Source organism: Gopherus flavomarginatus, chromosome 3 (genome assembly GCF_025201925.1).
Source record: "Gopherus flavomarginatus isolate rGopFla2 chromosome 3, rGopFla2.mat.asm, whole genome shotgun sequence".
NCBI classification, from domain to species: domain Eukaryota; kingdom Metazoa; phylum Chordata; order Testudines; family Testudinidae; genus Gopherus; species Gopherus flavomarginatus.
The window spans coordinates 269,222,681-269,241,866 of NC_066619.1; positions in this window are offsets into that span (position 1 = coordinate 269,222,681).

The following is a 19,186-nucleotide window of genomic DNA, read 5'->3' on the forward strand; positions in this document are numbered from 1 at the left end:
AAGATGGAGGTGGGGGAAACATATTTGCATTATAATAATAATAATGATGATGATGGCCCCCATTCAGCAGAGGAAGTATTCACGTACTGTAAGTAAGGCCAACACTTGAGCACTTTGCTGAATTGGGGCCAATCTAACTTTGCAAAGATTGGGCTTGTAGAAATTGATGGAGGCTGGGGATATGAGATGTGGAGGGTTCTAATTTTTTCTGAACACATCTGCCATCCCTAGTTATTGACACACAAGAACAAACAATACTGTATATTTTTCCTATTTTCTAGATGAAGATGCTCCAAACAATCATGATGTCTTAAGCCGAGACTCCATTCTTTCCATTTAAGAAATGAGCTGCAGTTCTTCTGGATTTCCCTTTAAAGCAGGGGCCTGTATGTAGCTATTTTCCAGCTCTCTTGTCATTCTTGATAGTTGGGTTTGGCCAGGAGATAAAAACCTTGTCCCAACTCCCTTTTTTGCTGTAGACAATATACCAGTGAGCTAACTCAGTTTGCCTGTCATTAGCAGCAAAAGCACATTTCCTAAAATAAAGGTTTACATGAGCCAAAAAAAAAGGATGTTAATATTTTGACATTTTAGTCCTTAAATAACACATCACTCTATGTTCAGGGATAACAATTTGTTGTTTTTTTTCAACTGTAATGTTGCATAGATTAAGCAGGTAAACTAAAAATAGTCCTGTTCAATTAACAACCCCCCTGGCACTGAACTGAAAAAATACCCTAATTCAGGAGTCCTTAGAACAGAGACTCCATGTTTTTGAAGATTGCTTATCTGATCAGGGGCCTAGTCCAAAGTGCAGGCAGGCTGGAGGACAGGAGTTACGTGGGGCTCAGATACTTTTGCATCTGGTACGTATGTGGGGAATGGGAGGGTGATTAAAGACAGCCATCAGGTGGGCAGTTGCAGATGAATCTGAAAGCAGTGGGCCAGATCCTCTGCTGATATAAATCAGCGTTGCTCTATGGAGATTAGTGCAGCAATGCCACTTTTGCACCAGCTGAGAATTTGGCCCAGTGTCTCCTCCAGAATATGCAAAATCCCATGTCCCTATACACACACAATCCTCTGTGTGGGAAAATCTTTTGTGTTCACTCAGTGTCTATATTAACTCTTGGCCCATCAGAATCTTTGTCCTGTCCTGCATTCTAGAGAGAGAATACTGGCTAACACTGAATGCGGAGGGGAAAGTGGAGAGGGCGGCTCACACAGGCGAGAAATACAGTAGGAAGTTAAGCTGTCAAAGCAAAAATGCACTTCATCCTGTAAATACCAGCAGAAGTGCAGAGCAGGCCATATTGCATAAGAGCCTGAAATCTCTTGTTTCCCTTAAGTTAAAAAATATGGGAAGCCTTCCAATGCCAACTCTCGCATTGCTGCTGTTTTGACTGTTCAAGCTACTGATCAATGCAGTTGTTCATCTGCTATTGCTGTTACTCACAGGAACCCAGAGTCCTCCTTGTTAAGAGTCCTTGTCTTTGCCAGCCAAGTTCAGGAGACTTAATTCAAGTCCTCAAGGGCTTGAAGCACTGATAAGCAAATTAACCAAGCAGCACTAATTGCTGTATGGTGCCAAACTGCTCAAGGGAAACATGGGAAAGCACATGCCATGAATAAAGACTATACTTTCATTCTCTGAGATATGCTAAGCTGGAAGTATCAAAATACAGTGATGGGCATTCGGGAGATTAAAGAAAAAAGCTAATATCACAATTAGTGCTGCTAGCTAGCCAATTTCTTCCCTAGCTCATATAGGTTTGGTTGTTGCTTCATTTAAAAAAAAAAAAAAAGGAAGGTTAGGTGAACTAAACAGATTGCATGGGAGTTCACTTTGTTTCATTAATAATCCTTTTAATAGTAGTATGTGCCACAAGATACACAGAATCAGAATGCGAGCTGGTTGGAAATTTTTTGTTGAAATGATTTTTCTGAGGGAACATATTCTCTTTGCAAAATTGAAATTTTCTATGTTCAAGTTTTCAAAATAATTTTGGAAATAATTGCCCCTGCCGTGTGTCCGAAAGCGAAATTGAGAAGAGCCATCCTGGTAGGCAGCTGATAAGCTGATAACTTACATTTCAGTTCTCACAAAATGGATTTTCTTTTCAGAATTTCTGTCCCATGAAGCAATATTGAAGTTTTTTCCTTTTGTCTTAAATCAGGACAATTTTTTTTCCAAAGGCCAACATTTTTTCCAGGACAGAAATTCCATTTTTGGGCCAGCTCTAATCAGAACTGCTTGTCCTTCTATTTCATACACTTGTCATAAACAGATAGTTAAAGGTTAATGTCTTTTTTACCTGTAAAGGGTTAACAAACAGTGAACCGGACACCTGACCAGAGGACCAATCAGGAAACAAGTTACTTTCAAATCTCAGTGGAGGGAAGCCTTTGTTTGTGGTTTTTGGGTTTGGCTTTGTTCTCTCTGGGTCCTGGAAGGGACTAGACGGGCAACCAGGTTTCTTGCCAATCTCCCTGCTACAGTCTCTTATATATTCAGAATAGTAAGTATTTTAGGAAGAAAGGTGGTTATAGTCTTTTGATTGTTTCTGTATTTGCAAATGTGTAGTTTGCTGGAAGTATTTTAAATTATATTTCTGCTGGAGGAGCCTTTTTCTCCAGTTTCTAGAAGCTGACAGACCCTGTAATATTCCATCTTGAATTTACTGTGATTTTCTTTATTCTTTTTTCTTTTATTAAAAGTTTTGCTTTTAAGACCTGTCTGATGTTTCCCCTTGTTGAGGCTCAAGGGAATTGAGTCTGTACTTAACAGGGAAGGAAAAGGGAGGGGGAGAGAAACGGGGGGAACCCACCTGATTTCTCTGTGTTGTGATTCAAGGAGTTTGAATCACGGTGATCTCCTAGTGTACCCAGGGCAGGAAAGATCTGGGAGGAAGAAAGGAGAAGGGGGAATCCCTTTGTTTAGATTCACGGAGCTTGAATCTGTATATCTCTCCAGGAGCCCAGGGAGGGAACACCTGTAGGGGAGGAGAAGGGGAGGGAAATGGTTTATTCCCCTGTGTTGTAAGACTCAAGGAATTTGGGACTTGGGGTCCCCAGGGAAGGTTTTGGGGGGACCAGAGTATATCAGGCACTGGAATTCCTGGTTGGTGGCAGCTTATCAGATCTAAGCAGGTAATTAAGTTTAGAGGAATTCATGCTAGTACCCCAACTTTTGAACTCTAAGGTTCAGATTGGGGAAAGATACTATGACACGCCTTTCAGAGCTAAGCACTCATAGAGATTCTCCTTTAGTTCAGCTATCACTGGCCTGTGTTTTAGAGGCAAAAGGAGTTGGATTTTATCCTCTCTGTAGCCAAGAAGTTCCAACCGGACATGGAGTGCTGCACAGTGAGAACCACAAAGCCTTATGTGGCCATTGACTTATTGCAATATCTTAAAAATAAAGACACAATCTGGGATTTTCAATGAGCCAAAAGAAGTTGGGAACTCAAATCCCAATGAAATTCACCTTTAAGTCTTTAAGTCACCTTTGCCCCACTTCTTTGGGTCTTGCACTGAGTCTCACCCAGACTGCAGGGTCCAGACCATGATCTTTAATATGAATACTTACGTTCTCACTAGAGAAGAGCCAAAATGGAACCTCCAAATGTGGGGATTTGGGTTTAAGTGCCCAGATACAAATCTATCCCTACAGTTCTGGCTCCAAGTCAGAAACCTGACTTCTGGGTATGACTTGAAAGCAGCTGAAATCTTTCAAGAACAGCCTCTCTTGTGAGATTCAAGAAGTCTCATGAGAACTTTAAGGATAGTGGAAATCTCATGGGATCAACTGATCTTACAAAAATTCTGTCCCCTTGGGCTTCACCTTCTGAGATTTTTACTGTATTCAGTCTAAACATGAATGTTAGACATGATTCAACCCTATTGTGAATCCTGACATCTAGCCTAAATCTAATTCAGGTGCAGATGTGAACAGTCTCTCAGAACAATATGGTCTGACTCACATCCTGTGTTCATGTTTGTATATGAAACCCACTTAACATCTCTTACATATTAATAGAGGTCTAAAGCAGGTCTAAGTAAATCTGAGGTCCATCTTATACATCAGTTCTGACTTTGGCCCTCTACATTCAAAGGGACTGCTCCAGCTAGTAAATACTACTTCATGTAAGTAACAGTTACAGAAATGGACCCTCAGGGCTGGCCTACACTAACGCTGTAAGTCGATCTAAGTTACGCTACTTCAGTTACGTAAATTAAGTTAAGTTATGTCGACTTCAGTTACGTAACTTACTTAACTGAAGTCAACATAACTTAGCTTGATTTACAGCAGTGTCCACACCGCACTATGTGAACAGGAGACACACTCCCATCGACTTAGCATGTCTTCACCAGACCCGCTAAATCGACACCATTGCATAAATCACAGCAGTGTCAACTTAGCCCGTAGTGTAGACATGGCCTAAGTAGTGGTGACTGGGAATCACTGCTGTATGCAGTGACCACTCAGAATAACACAAAGGACAGAACCCATGATGATCAGTATAAACAGTATATTAGCATCTTCAAATTACAGGAGATAGTGAGGAAATCGCTAAGTGCTAATTGTGAGATGTTTTTGTTTAAAATGGACTGATATGCTAGTAGGCTAATGCACTGGCTCTTTTTAGCATTTCTGAGATAGTATGACTGTCTCCGATGCTATCCCCTAGCTGCATGACAGGAAGATCACACAGTTCTAAAATGTCCTTCCTTCCTGTGGAGATGAAAGGAGCTCTGAACGCACAGTTAATTTGTCAAGCACACCGTGTTTAAATATAGCCACTTTATCTTCTTCTGACTGTTTTTCTTCTCCCATCACTCAGAGTTCAACTAGATAATGGGGATAATTATAGGAATAATGTGGTATTTTTGTGTGGATGCTGGAAATGATTGCATGATTCTGAGTGAACAATTGGTTCATCATATACCATCTGTGTTCTGTATAAACAGATCTTGAGTAACATTTTCAAAAGCACCTAATTCACTTAGCACAACTCCCACTGAAAATCAATGGGACTTGTGCATCTATGTCACTTAGGCTCAGCTCCTCAAAGGTATTTAGGCACCTGTTGGATTAATTGAGATGGAATACATCGGCCAAAGGTGTTAGCATAACCCAGTCACTGTCCAACATTAAACAGTTGGAAACAAGGCCCGGGATTTGGCATACAGAGACCTCTGCCTGCTCATTACTATGGCAAACACACCATTAAAAACCTTTTCAACCTTTCATTAAAGATTAAAAAACCAAGGAAAAACAGGTAAAGCATTTGAAATGTAAAGTGTTAAGTAAGGCTTTCATTTGAACCACATTTCTTGTCTCTTTTCCTTTATCTGGAGAGAGTTTAAATGGAAAATAACCCTTGTTTGAAAGTCTCTTAGATGGTATCAAAGATAGTAACAACTGTCCTTGAAAGAGAAGAAATTAGTTGAAATGAGCCGGAGCTGTTGAAATGAGCTAGTCCCGTTTCATCCAAGGTGTTGTTTGGGATTCAGCTGGAGCTGGTAGAGATCTCAGTATTAGCTGGATCCCTATCTCTGTCATGGTCTGGCCAGGATATCCCTCAGGATTAGAATGACAAAGGTCCAGGGTCCCAGAAGATGGTGGGGGTGACAGCCATGATGGTGAAGCTTGTTGCAGTTGCCTCTGTCTGTTCTTCTATATTTTCCTCCCAAAGTCACTTTCTGTAAGCACCCACAAAGGGAGTGATGGATGAGATAGCCCATCCTCTTATTATTTGGTCCACCAATTAGTCGTAACATCCCACACACCATGGGTTCATTAATTTCCGGTTCCACATGTTTCTGTTTTTACCAAGCATGATTTTAACATAGTCCTTGAGTTATCTCAATGTGGCCTTTTCATTTAGTCTCTCTGCCTGGTTCTTTTGCACCTGTTTATAATATTCATTTCTGAAAACAACCTGACCTATTTCCTATCAACATTTATTATTCTAGGTTATTGTAACATCTTACAAACTTCCATGAGCTTTTTACAACTGAGCTTGCAATTGTGATAATTGGGCTAACAAATGTACCTGAACACCTAATTCTTATCGATTTCAATACAAGTTAGACACGGAAATACCTTTTGAGGAGCCTGGGTTTAGGTGCTTATAAAAACCACTGAGTGTCTCCTCACTATACACTACTCTTACTTTTTATCATTGAGTTCAGTGGTGTTACTTCTGGTATACACAGACGTAAGTGAGAGGAGAGTCAAGACCAATATAGAATGTGTGCGCACATGCATGCATAGGGATGGGGGGAGGCAAACATTTAGACTGCTCATACACTTGCTCATGTACAAATATGCTTGTTTGCACATGATTATATATTTTCATGAGTGTACAAGCATATGGACATTAATAAGCGCACATCACCAAAAATTTGTGCTCACATGAATGTTCACGGAGAAGCAAACAAAGAAGACGTGAATGTGTTCATGTTGAAAATCACTTCCGAAGTTAGCAAAATGTTAGTGGAAAGTTCTTTATGTGTTCCCAGCTCTAATGGTAATGTGAAGCATATATGGACACGATATCATACACATTCAAAAATGACCACACACACTTACAATTCTAAATCACCCATCCTTGCTCTGATTTGGTTTTTAAGTAATTTTAATTATTATTATGATGTCCAAATGACATAGATGACAAAAACAATATAAGACTTTTCCTTTACATTAAAAAAGTTATAGAGGTACAGCTTTGTCATAAAGCTAATAACTGAAAGCCATTCTAATTGTGAACCCAAATCTAGCCTAAACCTAAACCTAGCCATTAATGCTAAAGCTAATAAAAATGTATGAAGCTTCAACCAGGTGTTACATTATTTTATTAAAGTAGCCCCCAGGCATCCTTGTCAGGATCAGGCCCCATTGTGCTAGATGCTCTACAAATACAAATACAAAACTCTCAAGGTGGATAATTAACATTAGTGCCACAACAAAATATAAAAGAGACGAGTTGGTAGGGATTTTTTTGCCAAACTGTTTTTTGTTGTTTTGGTGTTTTTTTGTTTTGTTTTGTTTTCTACCAGAAAATGTGGTTTCTTCAAAAGCAAATTTTTCCACAGGAACACTCTCAAACTGAAATTGCTTCAGTTTTCAAAAACCAAAAAATAATAATTTTTCTGTTTAAAATTTTTGAGATTTTTTTAAAATGACATTTTTGAGCCATTTTCAAGCATTTTCCATTAAAATCCCATTTCATGGCAATTTTTTGACCATTTCTAATGATAATCCTTCTTTTTTCCAACTCTGTCTGTCTTATATTTTTACATCATAATCTCTTTGGAGCAAGGCCTGTCTCTCCAGGTACATGTAGACTTATGGCAGCATGTTGAGTACAGACATGGCACACCCAGCTAGCACAGGTATAAACAACAGTGTTGACCGTGAGGTACAGTTTAGGCAAGTGAAGTAGAGTAGAGTGCCCTACATGCCTGAGCCCTATGGTGTATACCCTACATAGCTCTCTACCCATCCAAACAGTGCTTCCCATGTCTGTGCTGCTATTTTTAGCAGTATAGTGTCCCGCTGCCTTCTCCCTGCTCGAGCGTTTTCTTGTTGCAGTGAAAGACTCTGGCAGTTGGGAAAGACCTGCTGCCTCCCCACTACCAGAGTCTTTCACTGCTGCAGTAGCTACACACTAGACCTGTGATGGTTCCAAAAAATTACTATGACTGCTCCATGATTCCTTATAAAAAAAATGTCATGACGAATCTGTAGCCCTAATAATAATAGGGACATTGACAGTACTTGGAACTTGCAAAAAACTCCAGGTATCAAACCCACCATAAATGAATCCCTCAACCTAGCACAAAACACTTCTTTCCTCCTTTCCCTGTACTTCAACCTATTCAACCTCTTCCCATCTGTCCCCTCAACTTCTACCCTCAAAATCTTAGGAAAACAGGTGAGACACGCAGCGCACCCTCAGAGACACCAACTCTGTTTGCTCTCATTGAAGACCTGATCCAAAACCCATTGGAGCCAATAGCAGATTCCTGTTGGCTTCCATGAGCTCTGAATCAAGCCCTGCAAATGGCTTGCCATTATCCCCTCTTATTTAAACCAGGGTCAGTTAGCTGGAGCATACTGGCTAATTGTGACCGCCTCAAAAATCACATGAGAAAAGGTGATCTCTGAGGCAAATGGGGGCCCACCCCATATATTAGTCCTCTCTTGATAGGTATATCGTTGAGAGAGCTGCTTGGGTGACCCGCCCGGGGCAAACAAGTCTTTTACATCTGGTATCCATTAGAGGGAAGGCGTCTGAAGGAGGTAAGGCATGCTTGACATGGTTTGTTATTTGGGGTGCTTATTGCTTGGTGGTACAAACAGTTGGTGATACTAAAATAGCCAAATGCTGATATTTCCAAAATGTTTGTAATCTGAGCGTTAGTTTGGTTACTGTGGTTTACACATATAGTCACATGCGTTTAAATATAATATTTATTAAGCTTACTGACAGGAACCCAGTTTATCCTGGCTGAGGCAGAGAGAACATGTTGGATTTGGAAGTGCGGTGTCCTGCAATGTGCACTGATGCTTTCAGAAAGCTGGAGCAATGTGTTTTAAATTAGCAACTGAGTTATTTTATTGTACTTGGCCTCGTGTCGCTATCCAGTGACCTTGAGCTTGATTGTTCTTAAAAAGATAATATGATCTGATCTAATGCAAAAACCTACAGAACCATTCCTAGAAGTATCACTATTTGGTGCCCAATTACAGCCCCCGGTGTAAATTCCTTTATGTTCTGGATGCATATTGTTCATAGACTGCAAAAGTAGTGTTGTGCACCTGTGTTTTGGCTGGCAACCACCCCCTGCTCTTCTCATACACCAATAATCTGCTCAGGGCCGGCTCCAGGTTTTTTGCTGCTTCAAGCAAAAAAAAAAAAAAAAAAGAGGGGGGGGACTGCAGCCCCTCGAAAAGTGCCGCCCGCAAAGGGCTGGAATGCCGCTCCTTAAAAAGGGCCACCTCAAGCACATGCTTGAACGCTGGTGCCTAGAGCCGGCCCTGAGGAGTCTGTACCCATTGGGCATTGCCTGATCAAAGTGCATTTATGCAAAATCATGGGGAACACATCCTTGGTCCTCTCTACAGCCCCTGAAGCAAAGCCATACTTTCTGTGGAATATGGAATCAGGCAGGTCTGAGGCTGAAAACTTCTTCCCTAGATCAGTTTCTGGAGAGTACCTAGATGTAGCTCCTGACTAGAAAATGTCCCCTTTAAGGATTTGCTGAGTAAAGATGTTGGCTTGGTGTATGCTAAGTACATATAATTTTTATTATTGCTTTATTATATAGGAGGTAGGTTATCCCATGGTAGCAATCCATGACCAATTGCTAGCTTGTAACTGGATCTATGCGGCATAAACAGCGTTCCCTAATGTGAGATGCACTGAAAACTGAACTCTCTTTCATCAGATGCATGATAATTCTTCTTGGTGGGTTTTTCCAAAGTCATAAATCAGACTTTTTATTGGAAAGCTCAACTCTTGATTGGCACTGAGTAATACAGAATACAGTCCATGTGAAACCACCATTTTGATACCAAAAGCTTTAAAGACACTGAGGGTCAGGGGAGAGAAAAGGGGAAAAAACAATTCATTTTACTCCTCGGAAACTTTATTTTTAATCAAATCGGCATAAGAGAAATTTCCCGAGCCTGCAGATTTGCACTGAAGCTATTGACGCATTTGTCAATGAAACTGATGCATTGAAATAATCTTCAGCAATAGTCATTTTCCCTCAGTCAAGTTTAATTACCTCAGAACTGCTCTTTGGTTGCAGATCTCACATCAGTGATTGTGGCGACTTCATACAGTGGGTGAACCATTAGAAGGCGGTATGTCTAGTGGCTAAAGCAGAGGAGCCTTGACGTTAGGAGACATGGATTCTATTCCTAGCTCTGCCACAAGAAATCTTGTCTGCCTATTCAGCATCTATCACACTGAGGCCTTGATCCAAGTTAGGACTTTTAGGCATTACTATAATACAAATGAATGATTAGCGCTGTTTGAAAACTGTTCATCAAAGATTTTATTTCGACAACAAATGGCTTTCTAAACAATACCAACGTTTTCACATCAAATGGAAAACAGAAACTGATGATTGTTGCTGTCAATTCCTTTTGATCAGATTACAAACATTGCTTTGAATCATTGTGTCAAAAAAATCAGAACATTTTGAACAATACAAAAATATTCAGTTTGGGTTATTAGGCTTTGTCCTCCCTTTTTCTCTTTTGCCTCCACACAAATGGAAATATTTTCATTCGGATTTTAATTTTGAATCATTTTCCCAGAAAATCAGAATGTTCTGGAGAAAATTTTCAATTAAATGATATTTTGTTGTTGTTGTTCCAAGCCCTGAGTCAGCAGCATTGCCCCAGTGCCCCAGAATGGTGACAGCAGGTGCGGGGCTGCCGAAGGTGCCATATTTCAAGTGAGGTGTAAAACTGAAATCCTGACCACTTTGGGGACCTTAACTATACCCTGGCACTTTTTATCCTAGTGTCCTAATCACAGGCCAGCTTAAGTAACTATTAGAGCGACCTGATAAATCCTGGAGGGAGTTGAGGGAATGTTTGAAAATATTAGTACAAGCTTCTTCTGAATTTTTTTTCCAGTTCACATATTTACATTCTGCCCAATTAAATTCCCACTGCACTTTCAACTGGGCACAGCATTCTTTGGAGGCTTTGACCAGTGGATCTGTACCATCTGTAACACACCAATCAGGTCCCTACTGCTCCCCCAGGCCATCCTAACTTTTCCCTTTGCCTTCTTCTGTGCTGCCACAGCGCACAGCTCTGCAGTGTGCAGGAGATACCTCTCAGCACCCTTACTCGCCCTTGCAGAGCAGAATTGCTGTAGCTTATTACCTCTTGAGCAGGTTTTTCTCAAGGCAAAAGTGGGATAGGAAGGTTGGATGTGGAAATTCCACAGGGCCAAAATGATAATTGTGCCCAGGTCATGCCCCTCCCCCACCCCACCCCCGCCACAGTCCACTGTCTGAGCCCGATGGAGCTCCGAGCTAGCATGAAAAGATTTGCTTCCTTTGGTGCTGCTTTGAGTAGGCTTCTCTGTGGAATTTGAAATCACATCCCTGCTTCTTACAGTAAATAATTGACTCACATCATATAGGGACACACATCTGGAGGAGAACATTTCACTGAAATCAGTGCTAGCGATTCTGATCCTTCCAGGAGGCAGTAGGAATTATACCATCCCAAAGACCTCGCTTTGTGTACTCCTGTAAAATGGGTCTACTTTCTTGCTATAGTTTGTTCACATGAGCTATGAGAGGAGGCATTGGCTCTAGCAATCTTAGCTTGAAGTGCTCTTGCCCCCAATGTAAAGGTTAAAAAAAATTACAAATCTAGGGAATATTGCCCATCTGCACCCATTTGCTAATTGCCAGCATCTATTAGTTGTAGATAGCTGACGTACTCTGCCAGGAGAGATTGTATCGACAGCACAAAATAAAACAACATTGCTCTTAAGTAAGGCAAACAATTTTCTTGTCAATTTCTTTATCATTGCTATAGTCTCTTTGCTAGACTGCCCTTGGTTTTCAAAAATACTATGGTCCCATTCCTGCAGTCAGGGGCGGTTCTAGACGTTTCGCTGCCTCAAGCATGCCTGCAGGAGGTCCATCGGAGCCGCGGGACCAGCGGCCCCTCCGCAGGCATTCCACTGAAGGCAACCTGCCTGCCGCTGTCCAGCGACCGGCAGAGCGCTCCCCGCGGCATGACGCCCCAAGCACAGGCTTGGCGTGCTGGGGCCTGGAGCCGCCCCTGCCTGCAGTTCTCACTTAGGAAAAACTCCCAGAGGAAGAATGTCAGATTAGATCCCTACATAAGGACTCCTAAGTCCAAGTAAGAGCACCTAAGAACTTGATGCCTTACGCTTGCCTGACTTTAATATTTTGGGCTGAGATGGAATTCCCACTTTGCTGAATCTGCTTGTGTGGAGAGCATTAGGGATGTGTTGTATTTATAATATTTTAGGTACGAGGTCTGTGAGAGGTAAAATGTGTGTGGAAGTGAGAGAGTGGTTTGAAAGTCAGCAGCGGGAGGAAGACCATGCAAAGGAGAACATGCGGAGACCTGCCAGTTGGAAGTGGTTTGATCCAGGCTGATGGAGTTGCCAAGAAAGGTCTGTCCAGATGCCAGAGACTGGTCCATCAGGGATCATAGGGGTCCAGGCTGCTGAGAGGGTGGCAGTGAAACCACACTGGGAGTATACTGAGCTCTGTGACTTATGAAAAGGAAGACTTTCCAAGGCTTGAAAAGGACAATGGGCACTGCCCGATGATCATGCCAGAGTTCATGCATAGGTGTTAATTCCAAATAATAAGTTACAGGTTAGATAATTCAGTCTGGAATGGAGCTGTAGTGAATGGTGATTTCTGCAGTGGTCTTCAAAGAGCATCTACCATAGCTATCAGGGATCCCTGCTCCTGGAAAACAGGTCATTATAACAAGAGAGCAGAGGGAGGGATGCCCTGAGGTAAAATGTCCAAGTGAGAGCTTGATAGTGGCAGTAGGTAATCAAGACCAGGTTGTAGAAAACACACAGTCATGATGACATGTCAGAAATATTCTCTGCAATTTCAAGAAAATTAATAGTTGGAGGACTATCTGTCATGATTGCAGTAGGCATCAATGATTTATTGTCAAACTTGGGAGAAGTATTTAGTTGGGTCTCACAGGGGTCTGTCCTGGGTCCAATACTATTCAATATTTTAATCAATGGCCTGGATAATGGAGTGGAGAATATATTTATAAAATATACAGATTACGTCAAGCTAGGAACAGATGTAAGCGCTTTGGAGGACAGGATAAGAATTCAAAACAACTAGGGCTGTCCAACAAGGAAAAAAAGACTAAAAATATTAATTGTGATTAATCGCCAATTGAATCGCACTATTAAACGATAATAGGATACCATTTCTTTAAATATTTTTGGATGTTTTCTATATTTTCAAATACATTAATTTCAATTACAACACAGAAGAAAAAGGGTACAGCGCTCACTTTATATTATTATTTTTATTACCAATATTTGCACTGTAAAAATGGCCAACAAAAGAAATAGTGTTTTTCAGTTCACCTCATACAAGTACTGTCATGCAATCTCTTTATCGTGAAAGTGTAATTTACAAAAGGAGAAATTAATTATTATTATTATGATTATTGTTTTACATGATTCCCTTCAGCTGAGTGAGCCCTTGTTTTCAAGGAAGAGTGGATTTTACCTCAGGGACTTGGCCTGCACAAGGGAGGAGAGGATGGTGCAGGAATCTGAGTTTACTGGGCCCCTGGTCTCTATAGCAGTGTTTCTCAAACTTTTTGGGCTGGGGACCACATTTGGACTTAAAAAAATTCTGATCTCCCTTAGAAAAAATGGTGGCCCCCTACCTTCAGCCCTGGGGAGCTCTGGGCTTCAGCCTTGCTCAGAGCTTCAGCCCCCCCCCCCCTCCGTGGGCGTGGGGCTCTGGGCTTGAGCCCTTCTCTATGCTCAGATCTTCAGCCTGTCTCAGGGTGTAGGGGTCAGAGCATCAGTCCCCGTCGGGGCTCCAAGCTTTAACCCAGTCTTGGAGTTTCATGCTCCAGTCTTTGGCCCCCCTCAGAGCACAGAGCTCCGGGCTTCAGCCTCCCTTGGGACGTAGAGCTCCAGGCTTCAGCTGCTCTTGAGGCTTCAGCCCCATGGAGCTCCAGGATGGGGCTCGAGCCCCCCTGCCTCCAGAGCTCCAAGCTGGGACTTCACCCTCTCCCACTGCTAATGAGTTAAAAAAATTAACATGTTAATTTTGTTTTCAGTTAATTGCGAGCATTAACTGCAATTAATTGACATCCCTAAAAACAATCTTTACAAATTGGTCTGACAGCAACAAGTTGAAAGTCAATAAAGGCAAGTGCAAAGTATTACACTTAGGAAAGCAAAATCAAATGCACAACTACAAGACAGGGAATAACTGGCTAGGTAGTAGTCCTGCTGAAAAGGGACTGGGGGCTATAGTGGATCACAAATTGAATATGAGCCAACAATGTGAAGGGGCTGCAAAAAAGGCTGCTATCATTCTGGGGTGTATTAATGGGAGTGTTAGTTGTAAGAGAGAGGAGTTAATTGTCCCACTCTGTTTGGCACTGGTAAGGCCTCAGCGAGAGTACTCTATCCAGTCCCAGGCTCTATAAGAAAGATATGGGTGATAGTATTAAACACAGATGGAAAGATTACCATGCCAATCTGTATGCCTCACGAAAGTCACTCAGAATACAGAACGACAGAAAAGAGAGTATGGAGCCAGAGCCCTCAATCCTTCAAGAGGAAGTGGCATGTACTGTTATGAAAATTAAGCCTGGAAAAGCGTTAGCGATGCCTACAGAAATGCTAAAAGCCTTTGGTGAACTCAGTTTTGATCTTATTTGGAAAATCTGTAATGATGTATGGAAGACTAGAAATTGGCCAAAGGGAATTTTTTTCCTGCCCTTTCCAAAGAAGGCAGAGGTAACAGAGTGCAGCAACTATCCTACCATCTCCCTGATATCACACACGAACAAAGTTCTGCTCTACATAATCTAAGATAGCTGGAAACAAAGAATAGAAGCATAACTGTCACCCCAACAAGCTGGTTTCAGAGAGGGCAAAGAACCCATGACCAAATCGCAAATATGGAAAATGCAGGGAATACAATCATCCATTGATCATGTGCCTCACTGACTATTCAAAGGTGTCTGATGCCATCTTTGGAGGATCCTGGCAGGCCTAGGGATTCCAACGTATCCCATTGAACTCATCACCAGCAAACTCCAGTGAAAACAGCAGTAGGTGATAGTGAATGGTTTTACACTAGGCAGGCTGTGAGACAAGGTAGTATTTTGTCCCCAAGCCTCTTTAACATATGCACAGAATTTATTAGGAGACAAGTCTTGGAAGGTCATTGCTACGACCACTTCTGCCATGTTACCTTCCAGTGTAGGAGATTCATTTGCTCCATTTTTGTAAAGGTTTCCTTTTCGTCTGGGATTATGTAATAAAGGTTGGATGCACATAGGAGTGCAGGGGAGAGACCGAACAATGTCCTGGGATTGACATGGCTCAATCTACAAAAATTAACCCTTTAGGATATTATCCCTATTATTAATTTGTATTACTGTAGGACCTACAAGCCTCTGTGAGGGTTTAGGCCTACATTGTGCTAGACACTGTAACCATACCCAACCAAAATATGATGCCTGCCCCAAGAGTCTTATACAGTCTAAGTTTGAGATGTAAGAACAGGAGGTTACAACAGACAGAAGAGGAAGGTCCAGTGGTTAGTACCAGGGCCATCCCTAGGGTGGTGCGGGGCCCAGGACAAACTCCCACTTTGGCCCAGGCCCCGTCCCCACTCCACCCCTTCCTACCCTTCCCTGCCCCCACCTGCCTCTTCCTGCCCTTGCTTCGCCCCTTCCCCACTCCACTCCCATTCCACCCCAAATCCCTGCCCCACCTCTTTCTGACTTCCACCCTACTCCCCCCGAGCCACTCTGGGAGCCAGCAGGATGGAGCAGGGCAGGCTGAGGCCAAGTTATTCACTGCTGCTAGCACAAGACCCGCCGCTAACTCCCCAGGCCATCCTGGATCCCGCATCCCAGAGTGTGAGGTCCCTCAAAGCTCAGGGCCTGGGGCGGTTGCCCTGGTCTGTCCTATGGATGGGACAGCTCTGGTTAGTGCAATAGTTTAGGATGACGGATACTTGGGTTCAAGTCCATACTCTGAAACAAACTTCCTATGTGATCTTGAAAAACTCTTTTAGTCTCTCTGTGCCTCAGTTCCCCCATCTTTAAAATGGGGATCATAACACCTGTCTCCTTCACAGGGATGTTGTAAGGATAAATATATTGAAGGCAGTGAGGTGCTCAAATACTATGAAAACTGGGCCCATACAAGTATCTAGATAGACAGGAAGGTGACAGTGAGGGTAGCAAGCAGTAGGTAACCACGTAATACATGACAGGGGTTAATATCCACTGACCCCCACAGGGCTGCTGTTACACACTGTTTGCCCGGAGATGCTGCATTTCCCTGTGCCCAGTTATTATAGTGCTTATGTCCTTTGTAAGTTCAGACATTCTTCTGGTTTCTTCCCTCCACTTCACTCCTTTGCTCCTCTGTGATGGGGTGACCACTCCACACAAGACTTGAAGGGGTTAAGGTGGCCAGTGAGCCAATTAATTTCCCAGGCTGCACCTGGAGGAGGAGCCAGGGAACCGGAATTTATTAAATGAGGCTCAGCTGGGCAGGAAGAGGAGGGGCCTGTATAAAGCCCAGGAGATGAGAGCAGAATAGAGTGGTAGGGAAGAAGTCTGCAGCCATTCCCTGGGAGAAGGAAGATATGTTTATAGAAGGTAGGTGTGTTTATAGAGGAAAGGCTCAGGGGAAAAGCAGCAAGGTATCAGCTAGGGCAGACCTTGGCTGCTGAAGGGAGGGCCCCTGAGCTGGAGCTGGGAGTAGAGGGCAGGCCTGGGTTCCCCACCAGCCACTGGGGAAGTGGCACAGACCAGACAGTGGGGAGTGGACTACCGGGACAGCTGGTGCTGAAGACTTTGATATCCTGGAAGAGGGAAACAGGCATAGTGACCTGGCCAGAGGACCAAGTCATGAAGAAGGAGGACCTGGAGTTGCAGAGATGGGTGGAGAGATCAACAGGAGGTTGCAACACCTGGGAGGAGCTAATCTCCAGGGTTGCCAGAGGGAGGTGCCCCAGCGGTGAGTGGACCCTATGACATCCTCATTCATAATTATTCCCCATTTTGGCTCCTAGCGATAATTACAAAGAGCTCCTGTTGCTAGTAGGAGCCTGCCTCTTTACAAAAGGCAAGTCTAGCACTTTCCTTGGCACTTTCAGAGAAGGTCCCTAGATGATGGTTCGGGCAACACAGAGAGCTCCAGGAAACAGTCTGATGTGCCAGGCTTTGTTACAGTTAATCAGCGTGTTGACATTATGTTGACACTTTGGTTGAAATTGTATGACAAGAGTTGGTGCCCAGCATGTGGTGAGAAATGTGACTGTACGCAGCAGTTTGTTGGATTTGGAGATATGCTACAGGCCAGATCCTCCACCCCAGCTTTATCCACTTTGCACTTCCCTTCTGTAAAGGGATCAGCAGCTGGGGTAAAGTTGACATAGCCAACTTCAGGTCTCTTCCTCCTCCAGCCCACCTAGGTAGTGGGCATTCCAGGCGCTTGCCAAGGACGGGAGGATACACTGAACTGCAGCATATTTTGTAAAATAATATAGTCTTGCTAATAGGATCTCTCACAGCAGTGCACTGCAATTAAAGCTTCCCACAGAAATAGGGTCTGATTTGCAGGCTTCCTTGAGGCACAGTGCCTCCTGGAGAATCCCTGGGACAATGTGGATGCAAACTGCCTCCCTGCTCAGGGAGGTAACTTTAGGCACAATCTGTCCCTTTTTCATACAGGCATTGACAGCTCTCGGGACCTTGCTCTGAGAGGTGTAACATACAACCGGAGCCATCAAATTTGCATGAATGATTGGGAAAGCCTGGGTGGGCCTTCCAGAACCCCCCAGCGCTCCCATTGGAAGCCTCCCAGGACCAGTTGGGACAGAATCATAGAAGATTAGGGTTGGAATGGAACTCAGAAGGTCATCTAGTCCAACCCCCTGCTCAAAGCAGAACCAATCCCCAGACAGATTTTTACCCCAGTTCCCTAAATGGCCCCCTCAAGGATTAAACTCACAACCCTGGGTTTAGCAGGCCAATGCTCAAACCACTGAGCTATCCCTCCCCCCCAAATATCTAGCCACAGAGCATCCTGGGATTGAGGTGGGGGATGCCCACACCAACCAGTGCAGGTAATTGCTTGAAAAGCTGCAAACATTCAAAGGAGGCTGGGGATCCCTGTATCCTGCTCCAATCTGGGGTCTCCAGAGATGGTGACTGCCTCATCCAGCCTTGTTGTCATGGCTGTTCTGGGCTTGGGGTGTTCTGGGGGTAGGGATGGAGGAGAGGGCTAGGCTCTATTGGGACAGTTTCTATTCACAGTGCCTCTCTACCGCTCTTAGTTGCTCTTTCTTCCTTGCATTCCCCTAGCTGTCAACAGCCCTGAAACATTCATTGTGAAGTCATTCAAACAGCTATCGGCTTTTCTACAATGGCTAGGCATCCTGGGACAGACAGACTGGACCACAAAGGCCCCTTTATTACTGATGAAGTGCAGAGGCGTGAGTGCTTCCAGATGCCTGACTTACCAGCAGCAGCCCCTCTTTGAGAGGACTCCGAACCCTTCTGCCAGGCAATGTCTCGCCAGCACTGAAACACTGTCACTCCTAACGCTGCACCCACCCCCTGGAGCCAGCTCTCTTTGCCAATCTTGTCCCCTTTCACTCACAGGGGTCTGGCAGTCTGTGGCTAGTAGGCTCCAAAACAAGTGGGAACACTTGACAGGTAGCTTTATCCCACAGAAAATATTCATGGATCACTGCAGTCTCCAAACTGAGACAAACTTGATCCAGATCCATGTTTTAAACAGTTGGAGTAGCAAGGGGAGGAGGATGGTGCTGAATAGCTGGCACTCGAAACTGCATGGAATGTGCTGCCAAGCTTCTCTCAAAAAAGGTACCAGTTATTTCCCCTTTCATTCGCTTTTGTTTAAATTCCTTTCACTCACTACAAAGAACTTGTCTTGAACATTTCTCCTAACAGCTAAGGTCAGCTGCCACCTTGGCCTAAACGTACATATGTATGGAAGGGGCCAGTTTGAAAGGGTTTTGTTGTTGCTGTTCTATTATCAGATGGTTATGTGGGGATTGGAGGAAGCCCAAAGTCCACTGGAAGATGGCAGATGCAGTGCAACGTGAGATGAATTGTGTACATCTCTCAACAGTTCCTCATTAGGTTCGACCTTCCTCTTTAACGCCCTCTACCCTAGACTTGGAGGAGATGTGCTATCCCACTTGTACTTAACAGCAGAAACTGATAAGATACTAGTCGTGGAAGGCATGTCCTTCGACATCTGATGCTTTCCATTCTCAGTTACAATGGTGATTTATATACTGTAAGCAGCGCTGCCCAGAGGATTGAGGGGGCCTGGGGCAAAGCAATTTTGGGGGCCCCTCCTGTAAAAAAAGTTGCAAT